This window comes from Sapajus apella, unplaced genomic scaffold (assembly GCF_009761245.1).
Source record: "Sapajus apella isolate SASKATOON/1434 unplaced genomic scaffold, GSC_monkey_1.0 scaffold379, whole genome shotgun sequence".
Taxonomy (NCBI): domain Eukaryota; kingdom Metazoa; phylum Chordata; class Mammalia; order Primates; family Cebidae; genus Sapajus; species Sapajus apella.
Window position 1 is genome coordinate 992 of NW_022437317.1, and position 10,824 is coordinate 11,815.

At 49.0% G+C, this 10,824-nt stretch overlaps 1 long non-coding RNA gene across 1 annotated transcript; it reads right to left on the reverse strand.

The window, feature by feature from the left end:
• Positions 1-468: 468 nt before the first annotated feature.
• LOC116545808 lies at positions 469-6,602 on the reverse strand. The gene is made up of 3 exons (XR_004266457.1): positions 6,451-6,602; positions 1,747-1,796; positions 469-980 (listed from the first exon to the last, which is right to left on the reverse strand). It is a non-coding gene; the product is annotated as an uncharacterized LOC116545808 (long non-coding RNA).
• Positions 6,603-10,824: the final 4,222 nt, after the last annotated feature.

Consider the following 10,824-nt stretch of genomic DNA (forward strand, 5'->3'; position numbering starts at 1 on the left):
TAGTCCCAGCTACTCAGGAGTCTGAGGCAGGAGAATTACTTGAACCTGGGAGGCAGAGGTTGCAGTAAGCCAAGATCACGCCACTGCACTCCAGCCTGGTAATAGAGCGAGACTCCATCTCAAAAGAAAAGAACCTCACGGTCTCATCACTAGTGTGCTGCTGCTATGACTGCAGAGAACCTGGAGCAAAAGCAAAGCACTGGCCAGGCATGGTGGCTCACACCTGTAGTCCCAACACTTTGGGAGACCGAGGTGAGTGATCACCTGAGGTCAGAGTTTGAGACCAGCCTGGCCAATATGGTGTAACCCTCATCTCTACTAAAAATACAAGAATTAGCCAGGTGTGGTGGTACATGCCTATAATCCCAGCTATTCAGGTTGCTGAGGCATGGGAATTGCTTAAACCCGGGAGGTGGAGATTGCAGTGAGCCAAGATCACACCACTGCATGCCAGCCTAGGCAACAGAGCAAGAGACTCTCTCTCTCAAAAAAAAAAAAAGTAAAAGTAAAAAAAGTAAAGCATTAAAGGCATGGACCCACAGTCAGACCACTGAGTTCAAGACTCAGAGGCACCACTTCCTGCATGGCACACCTGGGCAAGGTACTTTGCTCTTCTAAACAATGGTTCTCCAACCATAAAACAGGCTTAACACAGAGTCTACACACCCTGAAAGGTAAGAATGAGGTTAAAAAGATACAGGATGTAGTCAAGATGACTGAAAAGAAAAAAAAAAAGATACAGCATGTAAATACACACACAATAAACAGAAAACGCCCACTAGCCATCATCATGGGTGGGTTCTCCTTCTCCCCATTCAGGGAGGATCCACGTGGGGTAACCAATAGCATGTCATCTACATCATCGGGGGCAGATTCACTATCAGACAGTATGAGAGAACAATTACAAGGAAGGGTAAACTCGCAAAACTCTTACCTGCAGTGGTCAAAAGGTAAACGACGGAAATTTGTTTGTGGGAGATCTGTTAAAAACGAAATAAAAAGCAGAAATCTTACTCTGTGAAGTATTTCATCTATGTGCTCCTACTAACAATTCAGTTATGACTTATGAAGAAGTCGGTGCAAATTTTTGAGTACAGCGATTGCTGTGTATTAAAAACCTTTTAACGGATATAAACCAAAACACTTGGGGTACATAAAAAAATACAGGGAAAAGTTCATACTTTTTAACGCCATTAAAATTATGACAGTGCTCTTTTTATTGTGGTCTTGATAGTTTTGATAATTTAAAATATTATCATTCTTTTTATTCTTTATAAACTTGACAGAGAAAAAACATTTAAATGTACATGTAATTCTTTTTTAATTTTTTTTTTTTTTGAGATAGAGTCTCGCTCTGTCACCAGGTGCCAGGCTGGAGTGCTGTGGCCTGATCTCAGCTCACTGTAACCTCCACCTCCCAGGTTCAAGCAATTCTCCTGCCTCAGCCTCCCAAGTTGCTGGGACTACAGGCACGCGTGGGTCACCGCATCCAGCTAATTTTTGTGTTTTTTTAACTTAGCTCCCAGCATTGAAGAATATTTTAATCTACATTTTACAAAAATCAGCACTAAGATGAAGCATGTTCTTCTTTCCTGAATATATCTCTCTTTTGTGAACGGTATCCTCAGCCCATTTGTCTACCATAGTTTCCATATTCTTGTTTATTTTTACAGCTCACTGTATCCTGAAGACATTGTTCCTTAATACCACTCCCCCAAGGAAGAACAGAAAGACTGCATGTCTTACCTGGCTTCTTGCCACCATAAAAGTGAGTGTATTCAGCACAGGTAATGTACCTGAAGAAGAGAGGAAGATAATGCTACTACCACCACCTTTATAAAGAGGACAGAGTCACTGCAAGTGAGTAATCTTTCCTCATTTAGCAAATGCTTATTAACACCTACTATGGGTTAGGCACGTTGGCTCACACTTGTAATTCCAGCACTTTGGGAGCCCAAGGCAGGCGAATCACTTGAAGTCAGGAGTTCGAGACCGCCTGGCCAACATGGTAAAACCCCTTCTCTACTAAAAATACAAAAATTAGCCAGTTGTGGTGGTGGTGGGCACCTGTAATCCCAGCTACTCAGGAGGCTGAAGCAGGAGAATTGCTGGAGCCCATGAGGTGGAGATTGCAGTAAGCCGAGATCGTATCATTACACTCCAGCCTGGGCAACAGAGAGAGACTCTATTTCAAAAAACAAAACCAAAAAAACCTACTATGTGTCAGGCACACAGTGATAAACACAACAGACATAGGGGCCAGGCACAGTGGCTCACACCTATAATTCCAGCACTCTGGGAGGCCAAGGCAGGAAGATCGCTTGAGTCCAGGAGTTGGGAGACCAGCTGGGGCAACAAAGCAAGAAACTGTCTCTACAAAAAATTTGAAAATTAGCTAAGTGTGAAAGTTTGCACCTGTGGTCCCAGGTACTCTAGAGGCTTAGGCAGGAAGGAAGGTTGAGGCTGCAGTGAGCTGTGAGAGCACCACTGTGCTCCAACCTGGGGTACAGAAGGAGACCCTGTCTCAAACACGAACAAAAAAAAACACCACCTATAGTGGAGCATTGGACGATGTGAGCGGCAGTGAGCTCCAGAAAGAACCAGGAGGACCTCCTGATGGACAGGAAGCGGTAAGAGGCACCAAGGCCAACTCCCTGAGATTTGACCTGGGCAAACTGAGTAACGGTATGACCACTGAAATATGAAGGATAGGGAATGTTAACTTTAAAAAAATAAAAAATCTGGCTGGGCACTGTGGCTCACACCTGTAATCCCAGCACTTTGGGAGGCCGAGGCAGACAGATCATGAGGTCAGGAGATCGAGACTATCCTGGCTAACATGGTGAAACCCCATCTCTATCAAAAATACAAAAAATTAGCTGGTCATGGTGGCAAGTGCCTCGAGTCCTAGCTACTCGGGAGACTGAGGCAGGATAATTGCCTGAACCCAGGAAGCAGAGATTACAGTGAGCCAAGATTGTGCCACTGCACTCCAGCCTGGGCGACTGAGCAAGGCTCTGTCTCAAAAAAATAAAAAATAAAGGCTCAGCGCGGTGGCTCATGCCTGTAATCCCAGCACTTTGGGAGGCCGAGGCTGTTGGATCACGAGGTCAGGAGTTTGAGACCAGCCTGACCAACATGGTGAAACCTCATCTCTACGAAAACTACAAAAATTAGCTGGGCATGGTGGCAGGTGGCTGTAATCCCAGCTACTTAGGAAGCTGAGGCAGGAGAACTGCCTGAACCTGGGAGGCAGAGGTTGCAGTGAGCCAAGATCATGCCACTGCACTCCAGACTGGGCAACACAGTGAGACCTTGTCTCAAAAATAAATAAATAAATAATCTATAAAGTTAGAAAGCAGACTTTATTTTTTTTTTTTTTTTTTTGAGACGGAGTTTCGCTCTTGTTACCCAGGCTGGAGTGCAATGGCGCGATCTCGGCTCACCGCAACCTCCACCTCCTGGGTTCAGGCAATTCTCCTGCCTCAGTCTCCTGAGCAGCTGGGACTAGAGGCATGCGCCACCATGCCCGGCTAATTTTTTGTATTTTTAGTAGAGACGGGGTTTCACCATGTTGACCAGGATGGTCTTGATCTCTTGACCTCGTGATCCACCCGCCTCGGCCTCCCAAAGTGCTGGGATTACAGGCTTGAGCCACCGCGCCCGGCCGACTTTATTTCTTATAATGGGTTACAGCCTAAAGTGGCCATCCAGCAGGCTGGAAGCATGGCCTCCAACTGAATCCCAGGGACAGGCACTTTGAAGTAGGAGGGGCTGGAGCAGGAAGAGCCTTATGCTGAATAAGTCAGTTAATCAAGTCAATCATAAATATTCAACAGGTTAAAGGATCTCTGAATATTCATAAAGACAGTCCTCACATACGCATAATAAATAAATATGCATGTAACCTATGACTCCTGTTCTCTTTAAGGTGGTGACTTAACATTTAAATGTATTGTAAGTAGGCCTTATCATCAAAAGATCTTTTAAAAATCTGAGGGCATGCAAATGAGCAGCCTCTGTAAACTGGCCGGGGCCTGTCCATGGTCGGTTGTCTTATCAGGAGAAAGTTACAGAAATCAGTCTCTTGTCCAATCACAGCTGCAGTTATTTATTTATTTACTTTTTTTCTTTCTTTTTTTTTTTTTTTGAAACAGATTTTCATTCTTGTTGACCAGGCTGGAGTGCAATGGCTCGATCTTGGCTCACTGAAAACTCTGCCTCCCAGGTTCAAGCGATTCTCCTGCCTCAGCCTCCTGAGCAGCTGGGATTACAGGCATGTGCCACCACTTCCGGCTAATTTTTCAGTAGAGACAGGTTTCTCCATGTTGGTCAGGCTGGTCTCGAACTCCCAACCTCAGGTGGTCTTCCCGCCTCAGCCTCCCAAGTGCTGGGATTACAGGCATGAGCTACTGAGCCCGGACTAAAGCTTTAGTTATGACTGGTAGAACAGGGGTTCAGTTAGTCCATGTCTGCTAATGGACTACAACTGTTTTAATATTGCTTATCTGAAAGCCAGTGCTTACTTAGCTGCTAGAGAAAAAGAAAAACCTTGTGGCAGTTAGAATAGTTTATTTTTTAAAGTTTAGGAGTGGATGACTTAACCAGGGAGATTGTCTGGCACAACTGTGGGTTCTGTTTATAATTTGGTACCTTATTGCCACAGAGTCTGTTTTGTCAATCTTATGATCTCTACTTCAACATTAATCCTGGTCAGCTGTGTCCAAGACACAAAAGGGAGGGGGATATGACAAGGTACATCTGACCTCCATCCCATCATGGCCAGAAACTCAGTTTTAAGGTTTTCCTGGGGTTCTCTTAACCACAAGGGTGTCTATTCAGCCAGTGGGGAGACAGGATTTTTAGTTTACAGAGAGGAACAGGCTCAGGAGCTCCTGAAAATCAAGAGTTCTGGCCGGGCACGGTGGCTCACGCCCGTAATCCCAGCACTTTGGGAGGCCGAGGCAGGTGGATCACGAGGTCAAGAGATCGAGATCATCCTGGTCAACACGGTGAAACTTCGCCTCTACTAAAAATACAAAGTTAGCTGGGCATGGTGGCGCGTGCCTGTAATCCCAGCTACTCAGGAGGCTGAGGCAGGAGAATTGCCTGAACCCAGGAGGCGGAGGCTGCGGTGAGCCGAGATCGCGCTATTGCACTCCAGCCTGGGTAACAAGAACGAAACTCCATCTTAAAAAAAAAAAAAAAAAGAAAAAGAAAATCAGGAGTTCTGTTTAAGGCATATTAAATTTGAGACATCTGTTAGTCCTCCAGTGGAGAAAATAAGAAAGCCGCTAACTACACAAGACTGGGGAAAGCAGCTTACAGATGACTGGAAAATTATATTACCCACAGGGAATGTTTATAGAAAAAAAACCTCTGAGGTCTGGGAGAAGGGAGGAGGGTCCAGAAAGAAGACTGGGAAAAGAAAGGCCGCTGGAAAACCAAGAGCATGTGAAATCCCAGATACCAAAGACGGGCTTCAGAAGGAGGGAGTGGTCAACGGTGTGACATACTGTTGAGAAGCCCAACAAAATGAGGACTGAGGACTGAATACTAGATTTAGCAAGAAGTCGTCGCTGGGAACCTGACAAGGAGTTCTAGGGTTGAAACTCTGACTGAAATGGTTTCAAGAAACTCAGAAAACAGCACGAAGCCACCGGTCTGTCACTTGTTCCGAGAGAATCAAAGAAAACACGGCGGCAGTGGGAGGGGAACTGGAGCAAGGGGCACAGGTGGATTGTACTGTATTGCATTATTGTATTGTTTTATTTATTTCTGAGGCGGAGTCTCGCTCTGTCGTCCAGGCTGGAGAGCAGTGGCTCGATCTCGGCTCACTGCAATCTCTGCCTTCCGGATTCAAGCGATTCGCCTGCCTCAGCCTACCAGCAGCTAAGATTACAGGTGCCGGTCACCACGCCCGGCTAATTTTTGTATTTTTAGTAGAGACGGAGTTTCACCATGTTGGCCAGGCTGGTCTTGAACTCCTGACCTCAGGTGATCCGCTCGCCTTGGCCTCCCATAGTACTGGGATTGCAGGTGAGCCACCGCGCCCAGCCTGGTTTGCTTTAAACTGGAAGGCTCTGCAGCACGTGTGCAGGCTGATGGGCATGAACCAGAACACAGGGAGACGGGATGTACGGAAGAGGGAGAGACTACTCACTCAGGGGCAAACCTCGCTAGCAGTGGGGGGCGGTCCCTGCAGGAGCAGGGTAAAGGAAGACCCGACTGCGCTCAGGCCCGCAGCAGACGTCATCTGAGCCGCGGGAGAGCGCGGCCGCCCGAGGGTCAATACCCAGCCAGAAGAGAGGGCGACGGCTTCCGGGAGGAAATAACCTTTGTGCTGGGCTCCGGGGACTAGCTGAGAGGGAAGGCGACTGGCGCGCAGTGCGGGACAGGCGGGTCACTGAGGCAGAACGAGCCGCCGCTCCCGACTGCGGTTCAACTTACATCTTGTCCTTCTGGTGCTGTCGCTTCCCCATGGCGGCGCGGCGGCGGTGTGACTAACCAGCACGAAAAAGCAACGGCTGAGAACTCAGACCACGGAGCCGTGGCAGAGTTCGGTGATCACTTCCGGGTTTCGCGGCCCGCACCGGAAACGGAATCCCGGCGTGCCGGGCCCTGTTGTTCGCTAGCACCAGGTGCGCATGCTCGGAAGGGTCGGCTTTCTAGTCTGGGGCCCTGGGTGTGCCTTCGCCCGCTGGCGCCTTCTCAAGGCCGAGCTCCCTCAGCCTCGAAGCCCCGTCTGCTCGAGGGGTCTCTCTCTGGACCGCCGCCTTTACCTGCCCAGCTACGGCTCAGGGCCATTCCCATGTCGAGGTCTCAGGTCTTATTTGTGTATTAATTTTCGCGACAGGATCTCGCTCCGTCGCCCAGGTTGGAGTGCTGTGGCGAAATCACGGCTCACTACGGCGTTAGCCTCCCAGGCTCAAGCGGTTCTCCCACCTCAGCCTCCCGAATAGCTATGGGCGCGCACCGCCACACCCGGCTTAGGTGTTAACTTTTTGTAGAGACAGACTCGTCTGGAGCTCCTGGGCTCAAGCAGTCCTCCTGTATTGGCCTCCCAAAAAGTCCTGGGATTACAGGCCTCAGCTTCCACACCCGGCCAGCGCTCAGGTCTTTTCCAAAGTCCTCCTGGAGCCTCAAGTCCCATGAGCCTCCGCGGCAGACACCTTCAAAGTTATGTCCGCCCTCGGTGTCTACGCGCTCACTTCTCACTCTCCCTGCACATTGGGTCCCCACCGCGTCCAGGCCCCTCGCAGGCCCGGCTGCAGGTGGCTATCAAGCCTAGAAGTCCAAAGCCCTGCCTGATCCCTTCTGTGTCTTCTGCTAGACCCTTCCCTTGGGCCCCTATGTACACTCAGGCCCGGCATGATCTGGCCTAGGTGTAAGGGTTATTCTCTGTAAGGTTTATTGCCGAATTTAAAATGAGGAAACTGAAGCCTGCATGAGAACCATTAGACGCCAAGGAGCCAGGCGATGTTCTACTGGCCAGGGAAAGGAGGGAGCCACAGACGTCGCGCCAGACTCCTCTCAGGCCTGGGGTTACATAGGGAGGGAAGGCGCTCTGATTGGGACGTTGACGTGGCAAGCGGCTATAGGTAGGTAGGCGGGATTTCCGGTGAGCGGGCGCATGGGGCAATGCGCTATTGGGCAGGTTTTGGCGGGGCTTCTTTTAAATTTTGGCGGGGTTTTCCAACGGCGGGCTAGGTGCCGAGTGCGGAGTTTAGTGTGGAGTGCAGATCCTGGTGCTGAGTGCAGAGGGGATTTCCAACGGCGCGAGCGCAGAGTTTAGTGTTGCTTGCAGAGGTGGGCGTGGCGAAGCTGGATGCTGAGTGCAGATTCTGGTGACGTAATTTTCAGGCGTGGAGAGGGATCGGCGGGTCCTCCCGGCGAGGCAACTGGCTTTACACTAGGCTCCTAGTTTTTCTTTTTTTTCGTTTCTTTCTTTCTTTTTTTTTTTTTTTCTGAGACAGAGTCTTGCTTTGTCGCCAGGCACCAGGCTGGAGTGCAGTGGCACAATCTTGGCTCACTGCAATCTCCGCCTCCTGGGTTCAAGCAATTCTCCTGCCTCAGCCTCCCTAGTAGCTGGGACTACAGGCGCGCACCACCACGCCCAGCTAATTTTTGTATTTTTAGTAGAGATGGGGTTTCACCATGTTGGCCCGGATGATCTCCATCTCTTGACCTCATGATCTGCCCGCCTCAGCCTCCCAAAGTGCTGGGATTACAGGCGTGAGCCACCACGCCCGGCCTCTCCTAATTTTTCTTTATTCTCTTTTTTTTTTTTTTTTTTTGGGACGGAGTTTCGCTCTTGTTACCCAGGCTGGAGTGCAATGGCGCGATCTCGGCTCACCGCAACCTCCGCCTCCCGGGTTCAGGCAATTCTGCCTCAGCCTCCTGAGTAGCTGGGATTACAGGCACGCGCCACCATGCCCAGCTAATTTTTTGTATTTTTAGTAGAGACGGGGTTTCTCCATGTTGGTCAGGTTGGTCTGGAACTCCTAACCTCGTGATCCACCTGCCTCGGCCTCCCAAAGTGCTAGGATTACAGGCCTGAGTCACTGCGCCCGACCCTAAGATCCTAATTTTAAATGCCGCTTGTATCCCGTGACTCCCAATACTGAGTTGCCAGCACTCCAGGCTCCTGATCTCCACTTGGGTAACCACTGATCTCAAATTTAACATTTCTAGCTAGGCGTGGTGGCTCACGCCTATAATCCTAGCACTTTGGGAGGCTGAGGCAGGCAGATTGCTTGAGTCTCAGGAGTTTGAGAGCAGCCTGGCCAATATGGCGAAACCCCATCTCTACTAAAAAATACAAAAAAAAAGCCGGGCGCGGTGGCTCAAGCCTGTAATCCCAGCACTTTGGGAGGCCGAGGCGGGTGGATCACGAGGTCAAGAGATCGAGACCATCCTGGTCAACATGGTGAAACCCCGTCTCTACTAAAAATACAAAAAATTAGCTGGGCATGGTGGTGCGTGCCTGTAATCCCAGCTACTCAGGAGGCTGAGGCAGGAGAATTGCCTGAACCCAGGAGGCGGAGGTTGCGGTGAGCCGAGATCGCGCCATTGCACTCCAGCCTGGGTAACATGAGTGAAACTCCGTCTCAAAAAAAAAAAAAAAAAAATTCACAAGGAATCTTCTATTGATGTGTAAGAAAAATTTAAAGAGGCAGGCGCGGTGGCTCACGCTTGTAATCCTAGCACTTTGGGAAGCTGAGGTGGGTGGATCACCTGAGGTCAGGACTTCAAGACCAGCCTGGCCAACGTGGTGACAACCCCATCTTTAAAAGAAAAAAAAGAAAAAGAAAAATACAAAAATACAAAAAAAAAAAAAACCAGGTGTGGTGGCACATACCTGTAATTCCAGCTACCCGGGAGGCTGAGACAGACTAGCTTGAACTGGGGAGGCAGAGGCTGCAGTGAGCCAAGATCAGGCTGCTGCACCCCAGCCTGGGTGACGATTGACTCTGCCTAAAAAATAAATAAATAAAAATAACATGTCTGGTCAAAGCAAAATTTTCAATCCTCCCTCTTCTCCCACTCCCCACTCTGCTAGCAGTACCATCATCCACCCAGTCACCCAAAGCCAGCTATCCTTGCCTTATTTCATGGCTGCCTTCTCATTCTCTAGGTTTTCACATAAGTGTCAGCTCCCCAGAGGGAACTTTCCTGACCACCTACTTCCGTGCATCTCCTATAGAGTTTGTCGCAGTTTGTCACAATCTGTAATCCTGTGTAATTCAGGCTATGTACTGCTCTCCCCAACACACACCTTGCCTCCACAACACACATGCAGTGGATGGGATGTAGCTCCTTAAGGGATGGAATCCTAGGCCCATCATGGTGGCAGCACCTGTGATCCCAGCTACGTGGGAGGCTGTAATGGGAGGATCACTTGAGCACAGGAGTTTGAGGCTGCACTGAACTGTAATCAAGTCACTGCACTCCAGCATGGATGACAGACTGAGATTCTGTGTCTTTAAAAAAAAAAAAAAAAGACCAGGTGTGGTGGCTCATGCCTGTAATCCCAGCTACTCGGGAGGCTGAGACAGGAGAATCACTTGAACCTGGGAGGCAGAGATTGCAGTGAGTCAAGATCGTGCCACTACACTCCAGCCTGGGTGACAGAGTGAGACTGTGTCTCAAAAAACAAAAAAAAAAAGGAGGGATGAGGCCAGTGCTGGATCTCAACTGCTTGGCTTATTATCTCCAGTCCCAAGCAAGGTGCAGGGCATGTATGAGGTTCAGTGGGTATCTGCTGATGTCCAGCAGTCATCAAGCATTTAGTGAGAACTCACTAAATCTCACATGCAGGGTGAGCTCTAAGAGTAGCATGTGAAGTGACAATGAGAGTTACATATCTCTGAAATTCATTAGGGAGGTGCCAAGTTGGGAACTGACAGGCCAGCTCATTGTTTTCTAGGGAGGAACAGATCACTGTTTCTAAACCCATGTATCAGATCAGATAAAGCTTGTGTTAGGGGCCAGGTGTAGGAAAAATACACTAAACTTGAACTAACTTGGGTAAAGAGAAGCCCAAAGGGGCTACAGAGTCACTGAATGAAAGGTCAGCATTCCCTCACCCAATTTCTCTTTCAAACTGTTTTTTTCTTTTTTTTTTTTTGAGACAGTCTTGCTTTGTCACCCAGTCTGGAGTGCAGTGGCAAAATCTCTGCTCACTGCAACCTCCGCCTCCTGAGTTCAAGCAATTCTCCTGCCTCAGCCTCTCAAGTAGTTGGGACTACAGGCCCGCACCACCACGCCCAGCTAATTTTTGTATTTTTAGTAGAGACGGGGTTTCACCATGTTGGGCAGAAT